This window comes from Zingiber officinale, chromosome 4B, assembly GCF_018446385.1.
Source record: "Zingiber officinale cultivar Zhangliang chromosome 4B, Zo_v1.1, whole genome shotgun sequence".
In the NCBI taxonomy this organism is placed as follows: domain Eukaryota; kingdom Viridiplantae; phylum Streptophyta; class Magnoliopsida; order Zingiberales; family Zingiberaceae; genus Zingiber; species Zingiber officinale.
In genome coordinates, this window is record NC_055993.1 from 71961242 (window position 1) to 71980262 (window position 19021).

The 19021-nt window shown below is 41.6% G+C and overlaps 1 pseudogene; it reads left to right on the forward strand.

The window, feature by feature from the left end:
- Positions 1-756: 756 nt before the first annotated feature.
- LOC121978309 overlaps positions 757-19021 on the forward strand; it is a 31778-nt pseudogene continuing 13513 nt past the window's right edge.

Sequence of the window (19021 nt, forward strand, 5' to 3'; positions counted from 1 at the left end):
AAGCAAAAATCGATGTCTTTGAGTATTTTACACCGGTTTTTCCAAAAATCGGTGTCTATAAGCGCAGATTTTCGCTCATAGACATCGGTTTTTTAAGCCGATGTCTATGAGTGCCTTTTTCTCATTAATAGACATCGATTTTAACAATGGTTTTTAAAACCCGGTGTCTATGATAAAATAAAATAATTTAATTTTCTCACCAATACTTAGCCAAAATTTACAACACTTCACTCTTCCCTCCAAACCTAAACCTATATCACACCGCCCACAGTATATCCACCACTTTCCTCCTCGCCGCTGGCCATCTAGCTATCTCTCTCATCCTCATCTCCCTCTTCCCCTTCCTAGATCGATGCACAGCATAGCTTACCTTGTGTTTGACTGAGGGCGCAGAGGGTAGCAGCGTAGGCGGCTTGACCCATGGAGGATGAGGTGACGGAGTTGCATTCCATCCCCCCGACGCTGCCTCCAAAATTGGCAGCGGTGATGGCAGCTCATTCTCGCCCGTCGGTCTCCGCTCCTCCATCTCATCTCCACTCTTTGTCGCTCACACGATCGCCCCTGCTGCCTTCGGCGACCCCGCGGTCGACCACCCCATGGATGGCGACGCCGTGCACGCTGAGGACGCCCAGCCGCTGGCCAGCCCCATGCGGAAGGCCGTGGTCAGCATCCGCGGGTACCTGGAGGAGATCGACCACCTGACCAAGCTCGACCCTTAGGATGCTTGGCTCCCCATCACGGAGTCGAGGAACGGCAATGCCTACTACTCCGCCTTCCACACCCTCACCTCCGGTATCGGCTTCCAAGCACTCATCCTGCTGATCGCCTTCACCTACCTCGGCTGGTATTTCCTCAAACACCTTCCATGCTCTGCGTCAACAGCACTAGCATACCAATAAACTCCTTTTGTTCCATATTCATAATAGGTGTTGATTTTTCTCACAAAAAACAAATGTAAAAAGAATTTAAAATGGGCTATGCAAGAAAAATAGACACAGGTTTCCTGATCATAAGCAATTGATTGGCAGTGTTTATTATATACAATCAAAGTATCTTTAGGTCTCATCATCTCAATCCATATTAGAAACTCAAATAAGCTTGAAACTTTGCTTGTCAAGGTCATGTTCTTGCATGTGTAACCTAGAAACTCAAGTATAGTGGAAACTAAAAAATATTAGAGTTTCATCTTCTTGATCTTTTGATTGCAAGTATTAATTGATTGATGCATGCAATGTGTTTGATGAATTTCCTCAAACACTATCCTGAGTTGATTTTATCATTTTTGTTTGCTAGATTGAGGAGTTGTTATTTCCTGTTGCTAAGTTGGTTTTATGTATTCCTTGAACTATCAAGTTTCTTTTATGTCTATGCTAATTCTTTTCACTGATATGCCATGTTTTCTGGCTTATAAATTTACCTCTTTTGTTGTTGTTGTTTCTACAGGATTTGTGTGTTGGGCTTCTTAGACGCGCTACATATACAACTTAAAGGCTTTGATCATTAAGTGAGTATTTTCTTTTGACCTTCTTGTTAAATCAATTCATGACCAAGTTAATTATGATTTTGTGAATTTCTAAATCCATCTGAATAGTTCCTAATACGGTTTAGGGTTTAGGATAGACCGGATCTGGAAAGACTTTGCCAATTGTGAAATCGGTGTTAGATGGCTTCAATGCTTGCATTTTTACTTATGGACAGACCGGATCTAGAAAGACTTTCACAATGGAAGGGATTCCAGAGAATAAAGGCGTTAATTACAGAGTGTTAGAAGAACTGTTCAAAATTTCTGGACAGAGAAGCTCTCTCATGAGATATGAATTATCCTGGAAGGATTTGTAATCATGCATGATTGAAAACTATTTTGTTACCTCTTGCAAAGTAAAGGTTCAATTTGTTGGGCTTTGTTGTTTTTCTGAAGGTTGGATATAAAGAAAGCATCAGATGGGACACAAGATGTGCCTGGCCTTTTAGAACCTCAAGTTGGCAGCATAGATGAGGTCTAGGAAATTCTGACAAATGGAGGAAGAAATAGATCTGTGGGGTCAACAAACGCTACCGAGCTGAGTAGCCGCTCTCACTCGTGAGTTTCTTCCTGTTTTACATTCAAATTATGCTTTTTTTTTTTATTATGATCCTTCTTTACATTCTCATTTATAGAAAGATTGTTAGATTTCTGCCTGACATTTTTAAATCACTTAAAAATTTTCTTATTATGATGACCAGCATGCTTATTATATTAATGCTTTTTGCAGCTTGGTGAGGGTAACTATTAAGGGTGAAAGTTTTGTAGATGGTCAGAAGTTCACAAGTAGATTATGGTTGGTTGATTTAGCTAGTAGTGAGTGTCTTAGCAAGATTGAAGTAGAAGGAGAGAGGCTGAAGGAATCTCAATTCATCAATAAGTCTCTATCAACTTTGGGAGATGTGATATCTGCTCTTGCCTCCAAGAACTCACATATTCCATATAGGTTCCTTCTAATGCTCATAGTCATATGCTTCTATTTTACTATCTAAACTAGTTTGAATTTTTCATTGTACTAAAGGAGAGATGTATTTTGCAGGAACTCTAAGCTAACACATTTGCTCCAGAGCTCTTTAGGTGAGAAAAAACCTTATGAATAGTAAAACATCTAGCTGTGATGATCTTGTTGTTTAGGTTCAAAAACAACAGCTAGTTTATACCGTTATTTTTTATTTCCAGAAGAAAATTTGACGCATTACCCTTCACTGATAATTTTCAATCACAATAGGAGGAGATTGCAAGACACTCATGTTTGCACAGATTAGCCCAAGTTCAGCAGATTTAGGTGAAACATTATGCTCACTAAACTTTGCGAGCAGAGTCCAAGGCATTGAGCATGGTCCTGTCCAAAAGCAGACAGATTTAGCAAAGAGTTTCAAGCTTAAACAAATGGTATATCTGTTTCGACTGCATATTGGGCTACTGTTGCTAGTTTTAAAATTTTGTTCTATTTGGCAATACATATGCAGGTTTTGTATCTTCTACAATTATGTGATTCCTAATAAGAGTTATTGTACAGGATGATAAACTCCTTCAGAGTGAAAAAGAAAACATAAGGTTGAATGAAAGCGTGCAATTGATGCAGCTGAAATACGCATCTCGGGAGAATGTTTTCAAAACATTGCAAGATTATTAGAGTGTAAACTAAAAGCCTAGCTTTTGTAAACATTTATTTTAAAATAAAGAATCACATTGGTCAAAAATGTCTACATTTATATGCTAAGTATAGTTGTTTAATTAATTTTGTAACGCCCGAAAATTCTCAAAATTATTTTATAAATATTCTATGATTTTTCTGAAATTTTAGGATATTTTTACAGAATTTTTAGAGTAGAAGAAGTAGAAAAAATAAATAGAATAATAAAACAGCCTACACGGGAATTGAATTCGAGACCTATTGGGTCCTACGACTTATGGTGGACTCTAGTAACCAAGTGAACCCAACAGGGCCGTGCTGAAAGGAAAGGGGACCAATAATATTTATGTGTAAGTTGGGCCAAAATTTCCACTTAATATAAATAGGAGACTTAAGTGGGGATTGATTAACTTTAGTCGTTAAATCCTTTCCCTCAAACCCTCACTGCCGAACCCTCTTCTCTCCCTCATCCTCTCGGCGCCCAAGTCCAAGGAACCTAGGGTTCCGTCCAAAGGGCCATAGGAGCACCTTCCGGCGACAACTCCGGCACGAGGACGCTCGACTCTGCGAGAGGAACGCATAGACGCGAGAAGATCATCGAAAGGATCATCTTCTCCGGAAATCTAACGATTAGAATCGTAAGAAAATTTGAGCAGAATGTAAGAAACCCCTCACCTGCAGTATAAGTAGCTTTCGTATGATTGCATGTTTTAGTATAGTAGTTTATGGATTTTTGGCGCATAGGGTGTGTAACAGCGCACGCCAAGTGCTCAATAGTATGTTCATCACAATTAAAATGCGACTTAGGCATTTTAATAGTTAGCTAAATGCGATAGAAGCATTTAATTAGCATATGCAGTTTTTCTACAGCTTATATGGGACTACGGTCCAATGGGTGGGCTCCCACAGTCGCCTCTAGGTTCAGACAACCTAGCTCTAGGTTCAGATAACATAGAAATAGCAAAATAAGAAGAATTTAGCTATAACCAGTATTTATTTTAGCAGTGGCATTGTACTGGATTAGATATCCATTGGGTTGGGCTCCCACAGTCGTCCCTAGGTCTAGATAACCTAGTAAACCCTACTAAATTTGGGACTTGCAAACCCGGGTCTAGTTAGGGATGCGCGCATAGCACGTACAGATGTCGGGCTCATCAGCAGCATAATTACTACTTTAATCTACTTATGAATATAGTTTTCAAAACTTCACAACATAGTTATGTGAACTCAGTATAGCTTTAGCATCAGTTTAGTATTAGCTTAGCTCAACTCTTGTATCAGGTTAGTTTCTTTTGATACAACATGATATTTTATGATTAGCACTTATTGCCATGATCAGTTTCTCATTTCTATGTTTTGTCTGTCATGCCATGCTTTAGCATATTCAGTGCGTATTTCAAATAGCATGTTTTCAAAGCATAAATCGTATCGTATGCATGTTTTGTGAGGTAGATGGTTTCTTACTAAGCTCCAAAGCTTACAGATACTCTTTTCCTTATACTGCAGATAAAGGTAAAGGAAAGATGGACTAGTGGAGGCTGGAGGTCAATGCAAGGAAAATGTGTGTGGATGGAACCTGGAATAAAGACCTTGGAAGAACTAGAATATTCAAGAACTTAGTGCTTCTTATTATGTTACTCTTTGCCTATTTAGTTATCTAAATGCATGAAATTATAGAAAATCTGCTTAGCTTGTTAGTAACCATGTTTAGAATGTTAGTTGTTCGCTATTAGAATGTTTTCCAGTTATTTTAGATCTTGTGTATGTGAGTTTGGCACGAAACAGTGCTAAAATCAGAGTTTGTTGCGAAATCAGAAACCCTAATCGATCAGTGGATCGATTGGGGGCCCTCAATCGATCAGTGGATCGATTGGGAGCCTGGTTCTGCGAACAGTAAGCTTCTGGATCGATCTGCCGATCGATCTAGTCGCATTCTGTCGTGAACAGTAAGCTCCTGGATCGATCAGCCGATCGATCCAGTCGCATTTTGTCGCGAACAGAGAGTTTGGGGATCGATCGTTCGATCGGTCGGGGAAATCGCTCCCGCGAACAGAGAGCTCTGGAATCGATCAATGGATCGATTGGCCAGTCTGGATCGATCAGCCGATCGATCCAGAATATTAACCCGAGCATAGTAGCCATCGGAATCAATCCACGGATCGATTCAACAGCTTGCAATCGATTGAGTTCAATCTGGATCGATTGGGAAGCTGGGTTTCGACCAAGAGACCTTGTAGTTCAGCTCCTTGACCATAGGGGATGCAGGATATGCCATGTATACCTTAGATTGCATCCCTTAGCACATGTAGGGCCTAGAACTTGTATTAGCTTAGCAAGGTTTTAAATTGGTACAGTTTTCCGCACCTAGACTTAGTAATGGTCATGGATATAGCTTAGCACAGCATAATGTGACGGTCTGGTCTTACAACCTAGCCAGTAGAAGGCGGGTCATTACAGAGTGGTATCAGAGCAGAAAGTTCCATACTTCCTTCACACACATCAGCATTGAACCTGCAGCTTCCAAGTAAGAATACCTCTCACTTTGTTATGTTTATTGCTTTCATGTTTGTAGATAACTAAAGTATGCTTATCTGTAATAGTAACAAACATGATAGTATTAGCTATGTAAACATGATGCTTTAGTTATGTATGTCCTTTGTTCCTTTAGAAATGGCACGAGGACGCCCAGCTAGAAGGGCACCAACTACTGAGCCCCAGCATGAGGCAGGCAGTTCAGTGCCTCCCCCAGACCTTACAGCAGTAGTGGCTCTGTTACAGAAGCAACTAGAAGAACAGAGAATACTCCCACTGTCACCCCGGAACCAAACATAGCAACCCCAGTAGTTATAGAGGTTCCACCAGTCCAGCCTACAGCACCAGTAGCCGCAGTAGCAGAGGCAAAGAGAGAAGCCTATCTGATCCAGTGGCAGAGAGTCAAGCCCGAGAACTTCTCAGGCACCAGTGAACCATGGGATGTCCAAGCCTGGTTCAAAACATTGGAAAGTACGATGGAGCTTTTGGATTGGCCAGAGCATGAAAAAGTGAAGTGCGCCTCCTTCTGCTTGACAGGAGATGCACGTATGTGGTGGGAGAGAATTAGAGCGAAGCGCCTAGTGAACCAAATGACATGGGCTGACTTCGAGAAGGAATTCTTCAAGGAGTTCTTCCACATGCGGGTCACAAACCGCCACTACGACGAGTTCACTGAGTTTCGTCAGGGCAACCTATCAGTTGAGGAAGTAGTGAAGAAATTCAATAGATTGGCTCGTCTATGCCCTGAACTAGTCAGCATCGAAAAAGAACGAGTCCGGTTGATGCTCAAGATGCTGAGGCCGGAAATAGCAATGAACGTGGCTGGCGGCGTTCATAGGCCGCAGACCACCGAAGAACTAGTCAGCAGTGCTCTGACCACCAAGCACTACCAGAACAGTATCAAGCAACAGAAGCGAGTCCTCTCAGAATTCAAAGGGCAAGGAGGCTCAGGTATTCAGAAACAACAGGGCCACAGCTCTAACTGGAAGGGGAACTCCAGCAACAAGCGCAAACCAGGGAGTTACCCAAAGGGAGGACCAGCCAGCAAACAGCCTAGTTATCCCAAATGTGATACTTGTGGGAAATTTCACCCAGGAGTTTGTCGCACACGAGGATGCTTTGAATGTGGACAAGAAGGGCATATGGCTAAGCAATGCCCGAACAAGACAAGTCTTCCTCAACCACAGCCGATACAGTATGGAAGCTAGCCAGCACAGCTACATCAGATGCAGGCCGTTTTAGATGGTCCACACATCAGCTAGGGCAGACTAGAAGCCCCTCAAGCTATGACGAATGCAAGGATCTACTCCTTAACCAGAGAGGACGTAGCGAATGCCTCGACAGTTGTTACAGGTCAGATTAGTATTTTACAGCAAAGTACAACTGTATTATTCGATACTGGGGCAACCCATTCTTATATATCCAGGGCATTCGCCGAAAAGTTAGCAGTACCCCCAGAGGTATTCAGTGGTCAGTTTTTGAGGACGCTACCTTCGGGAGAATTTATGGCGTCCACGCACTGGCTCCGGGCAGTGCCAGTCATTATAGCAGACAGAGAACTCTTTTGTGATCTGATAGTGCTAGATATGACTGATTATGATGTCATCCTTGGAATGGACTTCCTGATCAGATACGGTGCCTCTATAGAGTGCCGTAAACAGAAGGTCGTATTCCAACCTGAAGCAGAAGTGCAATTCGAGTACATCGGAGAGCCAAAGAGAAAGGCCAAGAAATTTCTCTCAGCTCTTAAGGCACAGAAATTGTTAGATTCAGGATGCACGGGATTTTTAGCGCATGTAGTCAATGCCAGTCAAGACAAGGACCAACAGCTAGCAGAGGTCCAAGTCGTATGTGACTACCCAGCAGTCTTCCTTGAAGAGTTACCAGGCCTAGCACCAGACAGGGAGATCGAATTTGAGATAGAGCTCATTCTCAGTACAAATCCTATCTCCAAAGCGCCTTACTGCATGGCTCCAGCAGAATTGAAGGAACTTCAGGAGCAACTACAGGAGCTGCTTGACAAAGGCTTCATACGTCTTAGTCACTCACCATGGGGAGTGCCTGTATTGCTCTTGAAGAAGAAGGACGGGCACTGAACCAAGTCACCATCAAGAACAGGTATCCTCTCCCCAGAATAGATGACCTGTTCGATCAGCTAAAGGGAGCAGCAGTGTTCTCTAAGATAGACCTCAGATCAGGTTATCATCAGGTGAAAGTTAAAGAAGGGGATATACCCAAGACAGCATTCAGGACTAGATACGGACACTACGAGTTCATAGTCATGCCCTTTGGAGTGACAAATGCTCCAGCTACTTTCATGGACCTCATGAACAGAGTATTCAGGGACTACCTAGATAGATTTGTTATTGTGTTTATCGATGACATTCTTATCTATTCAGGAACTCAGGAAGAACACGCAGAGCACCTGAGAATAGTATTGCAGACCCTTCAGCAGAACCAGCTGTACGCCAATTTCATGAAATGTGAGTTTTGGTTAGATCAGGTAGCCTTCCTGGGTCACATCATCTCAAGGGATGGTATTATGGTAGACCCCAGCAAAATAGAAGCCGTGAGTAACTGGAAAAGACCCAAGAACGCCAGCGAGATCAGGAGTTTTCTGGGATTAGCAGGTTATTATAGAAAGTTTGTAGAGGATTTCTCCAGGATAGCCTCCCCACTGACAGCTCTTACCAGAAAGAACATAAAATTTCAGTGGACAGAGGACTGTGAGAACAGCTTCAGCGAGTTAAAGAGGAGATTGACCAGTGCTCCCATTTTGACTCTACTAGAAAACACAGACAACTTTGATATTTATAGTGATGCCTCTAAGTTGGGACTAGGAGCAGTACTGATGTAAAGTGGCAAGGTGATCGCCTATGCCTCTAGACAACTCAAGGAATATAAGAAGAACTACCCTACTCATGACCTCGAGCTTGCAGCAGTAGTGTTCGCTCTCAAAATTTGGAGACATTACTTGTATGGAGCTCAGTGTAGAGTATATACAGATCATCAGAGTCTGAAGTACTTCTTCACTCAGAAGGATCTGAATATGCGACAGCGTAGATGGCTTGAGCTGGTCAAAGATTATGACATAGACATCCTCTACCACCCAGGAAAAGCCAATAAGGTGGCAGACGCACTTAGCAGAAAGTCTAATGCTACCTTACTATCCCTAGCAGCCATGTCACCGCCTCTACAGAAAGAGATCACAGATTTTGGTCTGGAACTTATAGTAGGACAACTCTCTACTATGACATTAGCATCTAACCTGCTTGGTGACATTCAGACAGCTCAGGAACAGGATTCTGAAATTCAAAAAATCAAGCAAGGGTTAGCAGAGCAGAATCAGAAAGTAGAGAATTCAGAGTGTCCGATAGTGGGGTATTGTACTTCGGTGACAGACTCTGTGTTCCGAATCAGGAGGAACTAAAGAGGAAGATTTTAGACGAGGCTCACATGACTCCTTATGCGATGCATCCAGGTTCCACCAAGATGTACCAAGATCTAAAGAAACGTTTTTGGTGGCCCGGGATGAAAAGAGACATCGCTAGATACGTTAGCACCTATCTGACCTGTCAGAGGGTCAAGGCAGAACATCAGAGACCAGGAGGAGTTCTGCAGCCTATTCAGATTCCAGAATGGAAGTGGGAAGACATTTCTATGGATTTTATAGTGGGACTACTCAGAACCACGAATGGTTTTGATACCATCTGGGTAATAGTTGACAGGTTAACTAAATCAGCCCACTTCTTAGCTATCAGGATATCCTACTCCATGGAACAGCTAGCTCAGTTATATCTCAAGGAGATCGTCAGACTACATGGAGTTCCACGGACCATTATATCAGATAGAGATAGTAGGTTCACCTCTCACTTCTGGGAGTGTGTACAGACAGCATTGGGCACTAAGTTAAAGTTCAGCACAGCTTTCCATCCCCAGACAGATGGTCAGACGGAGCGAGTAAATCAGGTACTCGAAGATATGCTCTGAGCATGTGCCCTAGACTACAAGGGAAGTTGGTGCAAATATCTGAGTTTAGCAGAATTTGCATATAACAACAGCTATCAGGCCACTATCGGTATGGCACCTTACGAGGCTCTCTATGGGCGGAGGTGTAGATCTCCAATCTGCTGGTATGAGAGTGGTGAACAGAAAGAACTAGAACTTCAGACAGATCTAGTAGCAAATACCACAGCAGCTATACAGCAGATCTGCCAGAGGATAGAGACAGCTCAGAGCCGCCAGAAAAGCTATGCTGATACACGGCGCAGACCCTTAGAGTTTTCAGTTGGGGATTCAGTATTTCTCAGAGTGGCTCCCATGAAGGGAGTAATGCGTTTTGGGAAGAAGGGCAAACTAAGTCCCCGATATGTGGGATCATACCTTATCACTAGAAGAGTTGGCAAAGTAGCATATGAGCTAGAGCTTCCACAGGACATGTCAGCCATCCATAATGTATTTCATGTCTCTCTGCTGAAGAAGCATATCGCAGATGCCACCCAGGTGATTGAGCCCCAGTCGGTACCAGTCCGCGAAGACCTCAGCTATGATAGTCGGCCTATTCAGATAATAGACCAAGCAGTTAAGAAATTGCGGAACAAGGAGGTACCATTAGTAAAAGTCATTTGGCAAAATCACACAGCAGAAGAGGCAACCTGGGAGACAGAAGCTAGTATGAGGTAGAAGTACCCAGAGTTATTCTAAGTTTGAGGACGAACTTTTTATAAGGTATGGAGGATTGCAACGCCCAAAAATTCTCAAAATTATTTTAGAAATATTTTATGATTTTTCTGGAATTTTAGGATATTTTTACAGAATTTTTAGAGTAGCAAAAGTAACAAAAATAAATAGAATCGTAAAACAGCCTACACGGGAATTGAACCCGAGACCTATTGCGTCCTACGACTTATGGTGGACTCTAGTAACCAAGTGAACCCAGCAGGGCCGTGCTGAAAGGAAAGGGGACCAATAATATTTATGTGTAAGTTGGGCTGAAATTTCCACTTAATATAAATAGGAGACTTAAGTGGGGATTGATTAACTTTAGTCGTTAAATCCTTTCCCTCAACCCCTCACCGCCGAACCCTCTTCTCTCCCTCATCCTCTCGGCACCCAAGTCCAAGGAACCTAGGGTTCCGTCCAAAGGGCCATAGGAGCACCTTCCGACGATAACTCCGGCACGAGGACGCTCCACTCCGCGAGAGGAACGCATAGACGCGAGAAGATCGTCGAAAGGATCATCTTCTCTGGAAATCTAACGATTAGAATCGTAAGAAAATTTGAGCAAAAGGTAAGAAACCCCTCACCTGCAGTATAAGTAGCTTTCGTGTGATTGCATGTTTTAGTTTAGTAGTTTATGGATTTTTGGCGCATAGGATGTGCAACAGCGCACGCCAAGTGCTCAATAGTATGTTCAGCACAATTAAAATGCGACTTAGGCATTTTCATAGTTAGCTAAATGCGATAGAAGCATTTAATTAGCATATGCAGTTTTTCTACAGCTTATATGGGACTACGGTCCAATAGGTGGGCTCCCACAGTCGCCTCTAGGTTCAGACAACCTAGCTCTAGGTTCAGATAACCTAGAAATAGAAAAATAAGAAGAATTTAGCTATAACCAGTATTTTATTTTAGCAGTGGCACTGTACTGGATTAGATATCCATTGGGTTGGGCTCCCACAGTCGTCCCTAGGTCTAGATAACCTAGTAAACCCTACTAAATTCGGGACTTGCAAACCCGGGTCTAGTTAGGGATGTGCGCATAGCACGTACAGATGTCGGGCCCATCAGCAGCATGATTACTACTTTAATCTACTTATGAATATAGTTTTCAAAACTTCACAACATAGTTATGTGAATTCAGTACAGCTTTAGCATCAGTTTAGTATTAGCTTAGCTCAGCTCTTGTATCAGGTTAGTTTCTTTTGATACAACATGATATTTTATGATTAGCACTTATTGCCATGATCAGTTTCTCATTTCTATGTTTTGTCTGTCATGCCATGCTTTAGCATATTCAGTGCGTATTTCAAATAGCATGTTTTCAAAGCATAAATCGTATCATATGCATGTTTTGTGAGGTAGATGGTTTCTTACTAAGCTCTCAAGCTTACAGATACTCTTTTCCTTATACTGCAGATAAAGGTAAAGGAAAGATGGACTAGTGGAGGCTGGAGGTCAATGCAAGGAAGATGTGTGTGGATGGAACCTGGAATAAAGACCTTGGAAGAACTAGAATATTCAAGAACTTAGTGCTTCTTATTATGTTACTCTTTGCCTATTTAGTTATCTAAATGCATGAAATTATAGAAAATCTGCTTAGCTTGTTAGTAACCATGTTTTGAATGTTAGTTGTTCGCTATTAGAATGTTTTCTAGTTATTTTAGATCTTGTGTATGTGAGTTTGGCACGAAACAGTGCTAAAATCAGAGTTTGTTGCGAAATCAGAAACCCCAATCGATCAGTGGATCGATTGGGGGCCCTCAATCGATCAGTGGATCGATTGGGAGCCTAGTTCTGCGAACAGTAAGCTTCTGGATCGATCTGCCGATTGATCTAGTCGCATTCTGTCGTGAACAGTAAGCTCCTGGATCGATCAGCCAATCGATCCAGTCGCATTTTGTCGCGAACAGAGAGTTTGGGGATCGATCGTTCGATCGATCGGGGAAATCGCTCCCGCGAACAGAGAGCTCTGGAATCGATCAATGGATCGATTGGCCAGTCTGGATCGATCAGCCGATCGATCCAGAATATTAACCCGAGCACAGTAGCCATCGGAATCGATCCACAGATCGATTCAACAGCTTGCAATCGATTGAGTTCAATCTGGATCGATTGGGAAGCTGGGTTTCGACCAAGAGACCTTGTAGTTCAGCTCCTTGACCATAGGGGATGCAGGATATGCCATGTATACCTTAGATTGCATCCCTTAGCACATGTAGGGCCAAGAACTTATATTAGCTTAGCAAGGTTTTAAATTGGTATAGTTTTCCGCACCTAGACTTAGTAATGATCATGGATATAGCTTAGCACAGCATAATGTGACGGTCCGGTCTTACAGCCTAGCCAGTAGAAGGCGGGACGTTACAAATTTATATTGTAGATAACATGGTGTGTGGTGTCATACATAGAAGATCATGTTATCAGTTCCTTATAAATTATAAACAGTAGCTCATGACCGAAATGGAAAGGAACAAACCATCAGAACAGTCGTAGTGTAATTAGGTATTAGTTTATCTTGACTATATAATTATACTAGTACACTTAGAGTGTATTGAGTTAGACCATTAACGCAATTTCTTTTTATACTGACTAAATAAAAGAACAAGACCTCGGTTATTATGGAAGTGTGTGCTCTTAATCCTAATATAATGATAAGCACATATATTTAATATTTATTTCTTTAATTTATCAATGGGTGAGATTTAGTTAGATAAATCAAAAGGCCCGATAAGTTGGGAAATGATATTATTATTTATAGTATGTGTTGTTTATTATAGAAGGAAACTATGTCCCAGTAATCTAGGTTGATAATATCCCCAAGAGGAGCTCATAAGGATTGCCATGTTAAACCCTACAGGTGGATTTAGTCCGACATGACAATAAAGTTGAGTGGTACTACTCTCGGAGCTAGATGTTAATTAAATGAGTTGTCAGTAACGCATTAAATTAATGGACATTCGATATCTTAAACACAGGGAGATTAACACACTCATGATAAGAAGGAGCCCATAATGTAATTTGGAATTGGTGCGGTAGTGCAATAATAACTCTCTAGTGGAATGAGTTATTATTGATGAACTTGAGTTGTGTGTTCGGGCGAACACGGGATACACGAGCTCGTCGGGAGGCCAAAACCAATTTCTCCTCTAGGTCCCTATCGTAGCCTCATTAATGCCTCATATCCACCCATGAAAAGCCCATCTTGGTGTCCAAGAGGGGGTCGGCCCAAGGCTTGGTGACTAAGCCAAGGGACGACCACTACTTTCTCAAAGGGGGCCGGCCACAAGCAATGTGAAGGGGGTCGGCCACATAATTCAAAGTATGAGGGGTGTTTTGAATTTTTAAAATCTTCTCTTTGTAGTTATCTACAAGTTTTGAAAGAGAGATTTTAAAATTATAAAACTTTCCTTATTTGAATTAGGCCACATGGTTTAAAAGAAAGTTTAAAAGTTTTAAAACTTTCCCTTTTTAACCATCCTCATGGTTTTAAAAAAAAAGGGAGTTTTAAATTTGAAACTTTCCTTTTTTGTAACCATGTTAAAAAAGGAAATTTTAAATGAGAAGTTTTAAATCTTAAAACTTGTTTTAAAATTTTTCTTTTTTAAAACATCCACGTTAGGAAATTAAAAGAGAGTTTGAAAATTTTATAAGAGCTTTCCTTCTTTGCTTATAAAATTTTTACAAGATTTTTTTCTTCTTTTAAGGGCCAGCCACCCTTACTTGGTGTCCAAGCAAGGGGTCGGTCATTAAATCAATTAAAAGGAGAAAAAGGAATTAAAAAGGAGGAAAGGAAAATAAGAGGAAGATTTTAATTGTTTGTAAAAATCTTTCCTTATTTGCCTTGGGCAAGTATTATAAAATAAGGGGAGGAGAGGCCTCATGATGTATCAATTCTTATTCTCTTGCTTGTGCTCTCTCTTGTGGCCGACCCTTTCCCTTTCCCTTTCCCTTTCCTCTTAATCTCTTTTGTTCCTTGGTGGTGGTTGTGGCCGAATCTTACAGAAGGAGGAGGAGCTTTTGGGTGGTGTTCATCTTGGAGAATCGTCGCCCACACGACGTCCAAGAGGAGGCGAGGAATACGACAGAAGATCAAGAGGTCGTTGCATACAAAGAAAGATATAACTAGTAATTATTTTCACATCATACTAGTTTTTCTTTGTATGAATTCCAAACACAAGAGGCATATGATTCTAGATTTTCATATTTGTAATTCGAAGTTGTGTTTCTTTTATTTTATTTTGATCTTGTGATTTGATTGTTCCTTTTGGTTAACCCTAGAGTTATCTAAGGAAATTAAATATTAGATTTCTTTAAAAGGCTTTGTCTAGGCGGTGGTGGATGATCTCATACCCAAGAAGGACTAGTACCTCACCATGCAGTCGTGGAAGCCAATTTTGAAAATTAATATTTATGTGAATTTATAACATAGGTGGATTTGGATCAATAATGTTAAGCATCATTTGCGATCCAAGTCTAAACCATTAAAAACAGATAAGTTAAATTTGGAATCAATAATGTTAAGTTCTGTTTGCGAATCCTAATTCAATTTCTAAAGAACACAATGGGTTGTTAGGAAAGGTTCGACACTTGTATAAAAATTTTGTACAGTGGAACCGGTACGATCTTCCTAGTACCCACCAACAACAAGATAAGGTAAGAATATGAACTTCAGATCCTATAAAAGTCTTGCTCATAGGTTATAAAAGATGATACTATATAGTCAATTGCAGGTGTAGTCTGTTGGTGCAATATCCCTCAGGTCAAGGTTGACCTGGTTGACCAAGCTTGAGTCTTGGTTTGGGTTTCAATGTTTGACAATACAAGACTTCGATGATGTGGACAAGTGCAGGTGCGGTTGTTCATTTGGGGAGATTTTTTGGTGCAATTCTCCTCTGATCAGGGTCTGATCAGGTTGGTTGAAAAAGAGTCAAGCAGGTCAAAGTTGACCAGATACTTGACTGGGAAGTCCTAACTGGGAGGTTAGGCAGAAGGAAAATCCTGGTGAGTGAAGCTAGGTGAAAGTCCTGGTGAGTGAAGCTAGGCAGAAGAATGTTGGGTTCTTCGGGCCGCGAAAACCGCTTTTCGCGTCGCGGAAACCCCGAATCACCCAAGGCCAACGGATCCGTGCAAGGAAAAACCGAATGATAAATACGAGTACGAGTTTGAAAAACCTTCTTTAGATCTACTCCTAGATCTATGTGTTAAGAATATACCTTGAAGCGTGCCCTTTCGCGTTCCCGCTCGTCCAAGGAGTTGCCGAATCTCTAGACCGTCAAGCGTCGGTCCTCTAGAAGTATCCACACGGACACGTAGGTGGAGAAAACCTCACACAAAGGTGTGCTAGCACCTTGGTAAGATTCGGCCAAGTAAGGAGGAGAGGGAGAGGAAGAGCTTCAAGAGGAAGAAGAAGAAGATACACACACTTGAATGGAAAATGAATTCACATTCAAATCCAAAGTGGACGGCCACTCTCAATGGTGAAAACTCCCAAATTAATTGCATTAATTGCAATTAATATGAAACCATTAAAGAGAATGGCTTTGTAACTTCCATGAGGTGGCATCCATGATGATGTGGAGTATCATCATTGGTCCACCTAATGCCAACTCACCAATGAGGTGGCAAAAGGTCAAGTCAAAATTAACCTTTGGTCTTCCTTCTTAAGTCAAGTCAAACTTGACCCAATCTCTTCCATGGTTGATCTAATCTAACCATTTGATTCAAGCCAACTTAATATAATGAATCTAATTCATTTAAATAAATTGATTCAATGAGTCAAAATCTAAATTAGACTCATTGAACACATGAATCAACTTGAGTCGAACTCAAGTTAGCCCAATTAGGATTACTCTTAATCCAATTTGATTCATCAAATGAATCTAATCCTCTTGGTTCATCATATGAACCTAATCTCCATCTAATTGTCCTAAGTGTGTGACCCTATAGGTTCTTGTAACGTTGGCAATGCCCTAAACCCATTTAGGAGCATAAGTAATGAGCGGTATCTAGCAACACATCATTACTACCCAAGTTACAAGAATGTCGAGATCCGACATCACCTTGTGACTACTAATTGTGACTCCTGACAATATGTGACATTGTCCTTCTATCCTAGACATCTAGATTGATCAATATGAGGCATAGACCGTGTCATCCTCTAATCAATCTAAATCTTGAACTCCAAGTAGACTCACTCAATCAAATGAGCTCAACATCTAATGTTGACTCATTTGGGCATGGCCATGCACTTAGTGGTCTCACTCTATCAAGAATACCGATGTCGCTCCCGTCATAAGGGAGGGATAGATCCCATCTACATCACTCACATCCCTCTACATAATTCGTTATATACCCAGTAATCGCCTTTATAGTCCACCCAGTTACGGGTGACGTTTGACGAAACCAAAGTATATAACTCCTTATGTAGGGATCCATGGTGACTTCAGGTCCAAGGACTAATAGTCATACTAATAGCCACATGAGAAAGTATATGACACTCATATAACGATCCATGATACTTTCTCATGGCGGGTCATTCAGTATACATTCTCCAATGCATACCCATGTGTCAACTAGATATCTCCATATCCATGACTTGTGAGATCAAGTCATCAAGTTGACCTACATGCTAGTCTTATTGCATTAACATTGTCCCTGAATGTTAATACTCGACTAGGAATGATTTAGAGTAGTGTTCCCTATATCATCTCAATATCGATTCAACTAATCGATTGATATAGGTATGAACCTTCTACTCAAGGACGCTATTATACTTAGTCTATTTGGCACTAATACAAATAAGTATAATAACCAAACAAATGCCTTTATTAATATACAAGAATATGATACAATGAGTCCATACAATCATCAAATGATTGGCTCTAGGGCTCTAACTAACAATCTCCCACTAGCACTAGTGCCAATCGGTATAGGCTCTAAGGCCTAATGACCTAGTCTGACCATCATGCTTCCTCTGTGCCAAAGCCTTGGTCTAGGGATCTGCGATGTTAGCCTCTGTAGGTACTCTGCAAATCTTCACATCTCCTCTATCGATAATCTCTCGAATGAGATGGAAGGGCCGTAGTATATGCTTGGTCCGCTGGTGTGAGCGAGGTTCCTTCGCCTGTGCTATAGCTCCATTGTTGTCACAATAGAGCTCAATGGGGTCAGCAATGCTGGGAACCACCCCAAGTTCAGTGATGAACTTGCGGATCCAAACTGCCTCCTTTGCTGCCTCTGATGCAGCAATGCACTCGGCTTCTGTTGTAGAATCAGCTACTGTATCTTGCTTCGAACTCTTCCAGCTGACAGTACCACCATTAATGCAAAATACGAACTCCGACTGCGATATATAGTCATCCTGGTCGGTCTGGAAGCTAGCATCACTGTAACCCTTTACAGCTAGCTCATCATTTGCCTCCATATATCAAGAAATATTCTTTAGTCCTTCTTAAGTACTTAAGAATATTCTTGTCCGCTATCCAGTGACTTTCACCTGGATCTGACTGGTATCTGCTCGTCATGCTCAAAGCATACGAGACATCTGGTCGAGTACATAGCATGTCGTACATGATCGATCCTATGGTTGAGGCATAAGGGATCTGATCCATGCGGTCTCTCTCCTCTCTAGAAGAGGGACTTTGAGTCTTCGAAAGACTCACGCCATGTGACATCGGCAGAAATCCCTTCTTGGAGTTCTGCATGGCAAACCGAAAGAGTACCTTGTCAATGTATGTACTCTGACTTAGGCCAAGCAATCTCTTAGATCTATCTCTATAGATCTGAATCCCTAGAATGCGGGATGCCTCACCTAAGTCCTTCATTGAGAAGCAACTCCCCAGCCAGGTCTTGACAGACTGAAGCATAGGGATGTCCTTCCCAATGAGTAGTATGTCATCCACATACAATATGAGGAAGACAACTATATCCCCTACAATCTTCTTGTAGACACAAGGTTCATCTTCATTCTTGATGAAACCAAACTGTTTGACTGCATCATCGAAATGAAGATTCCAGCTCCGAGAAGCTTGATTTACTCCATAAATGGACCTATGCAACTTGCATACTCTGCTAGTATGCTGTGGATCTACAAAACCCTCAGGTTGTGTCATGTACACATCCTCGAGTAGGTTTCCATTCAGAAACGCAGTTTTGACATCCATCTGCCATATCTCATAGTCATGGTAGGCTGCAATAGCAAGCATGATCCGAATGGACTTAAACATCGCTACTGGAGAAAAGGTTTCATCATAGTCAATACCATGAATCTGCTTGAAACCTTTAGCTACCAAGCGACCCTTATAGATAAGTCCATCCATGTAGTCTTTCTCTTAAAGACCCACTTGCACCCAATGGGTTTTACCCCTTCAGGTGGATCAACCAAAGTCCATACTTGGTTGGTGTACATGGATTCCATCTCGGATCTCATGGCTTCTAGCCATTTCTCAGAATCTGGTCTCATCACAGCTTCCTGATAGGTGGTAGGCTCATCCTCTATGAGTACAACGTCATCATGGTCAGACAAGAGAAATGAGTATCTCTCAGGCTGACGACGTACCCTATCAGACCTGCGAAGAGGTATGTCTACTTGAACCGGTTGTTGTTCCTCA